Source organism: Pyxicephalus adspersus, chromosome 4 (genome assembly GCF_032062135.1).
Source record: "Pyxicephalus adspersus chromosome 4, UCB_Pads_2.0, whole genome shotgun sequence".
Lineage (NCBI taxonomy): Eukaryota > Metazoa > Chordata > Amphibia > Anura > Pyxicephalidae > Pyxicephalus > Pyxicephalus adspersus.
The window spans coordinates 54,285,103-54,286,311 of NC_092861.1; the positions used below are offsets into that span (position 1 = coordinate 54,285,103).

Consider the following 1,209-nt stretch of genomic DNA (forward strand, 5'->3'; position numbering starts at 1 on the left):
TGGCTGAATAGACCGCTGACCTCAACCCTACTGATCAATAAATTGGAACACCACATTAAACTTTCACATGCGATACATCTTTAAAAACGTGGAAATTTCTTTTTGGCAGACGTGAATATCCAAACAATAAGGGGAAAAACATACAGAAGTATACTTTTCCAAAAGTTGTGGAAAGTGGGACAGGGCACTCTTTTTAGTAAATGCTACTGGCACAACGGCCCCCTTCAGTGCTGTTAATAGTCTGTACTGATTTGTGTGGCATTATATGTGGCCTTCCTGTTAGGTGTAACCCATTGTTGTCAGTTATTATTAGGTGCAATTGTCACAGCCATTTTAATTGATAAAACCAATGAACACTTGGCTGGAAAATTTCATTTTCCCAATACCCCGTTGTAATTGTTACCATGCAGTTGGCCTGGTTGACACCATTCTTTCTAGCAAGTTTTCCACTGATGTTTGCCATTTTTATATAGGCTATAATGTATAATGTAATGTTTTGCTTACCTGCTGGCTGCTCATTGTTTCAGGGATTTGATGAATCGGGATGAATGGCATGGTATTGGGTTTCCATTGAAATCAGGAGACTACAGCAGGAGAGAATGGTGCATAGTTTGGCTTCAAGTTGTGGTACTGGGAACAAAAACCATAGGAAAAGCAGAAGCAAAAGCATGGCCTCATACTTAATAAATAGTCTCCTTAACACCAAAAGTAATTCTGGCATTCTAGATATTGCTGCATCCACATCCAAAATATAACATGTAAATGACAATAGACCAACACTTTTTTCTTCTAAACAGGAGTAAAGAGTATACGCAGAACAGCATTATTTATCCAGAGTGCAATGTCCCTTTTTTTAATAGATTTAAACCCAGGTCTCCAAGTGTTTACCCAGAGTGCATTCAGCATTCATATATCTTTGAAGGTTTACCTACCTGGAGACTGAAACTGTATACAGTGTGGAATTTTTATGAGACAGGTATATGAATCATATTGATAAGAATTCAGACATAAAAGGCGTATTTATAATTTTGATAATGAATAACAATCAGTTCTCGATAATTCTCGTTCTAAAATATGTCAACATATAAACTAGTAAAAAAGTGGGTTAAAATGTAGAGTATTGTATAGGTTGATCTGTAGCATGCAAGTGATATCAGTAAAGTCACACAGATGACTCTCTTCTAAGAAAATCTGGGCTGAGCTAAAAAA

General features: G+C 36.6%; 2 long non-coding RNA genes across 2 annotated transcripts in view; both read right to left on the reverse strand.

Annotated features, from left to right (window-relative positions):
- The window catches only part of LOC140328537 (uncharacterized), a 12,101-nt gene extending 11,142 nt beyond the window's left edge, over positions 1 to 959 (reverse strand). The window contains exon 1 of the long non-coding RNA XR_011920305.1: positions 505 to 959. This is a non-coding gene — a long non-coding RNA (uncharacterized lncRNA). The remainder of the gene's footprint in view (positions 1 to 504) is intronic.
- LOC140330043 (uncharacterized) overlaps positions 1 to 1,209 on the reverse strand; it is a 36,609-nt gene that overhangs the window by 20,584 nt on the left and 14,816 nt on the right. The window lies entirely within an intron of this gene.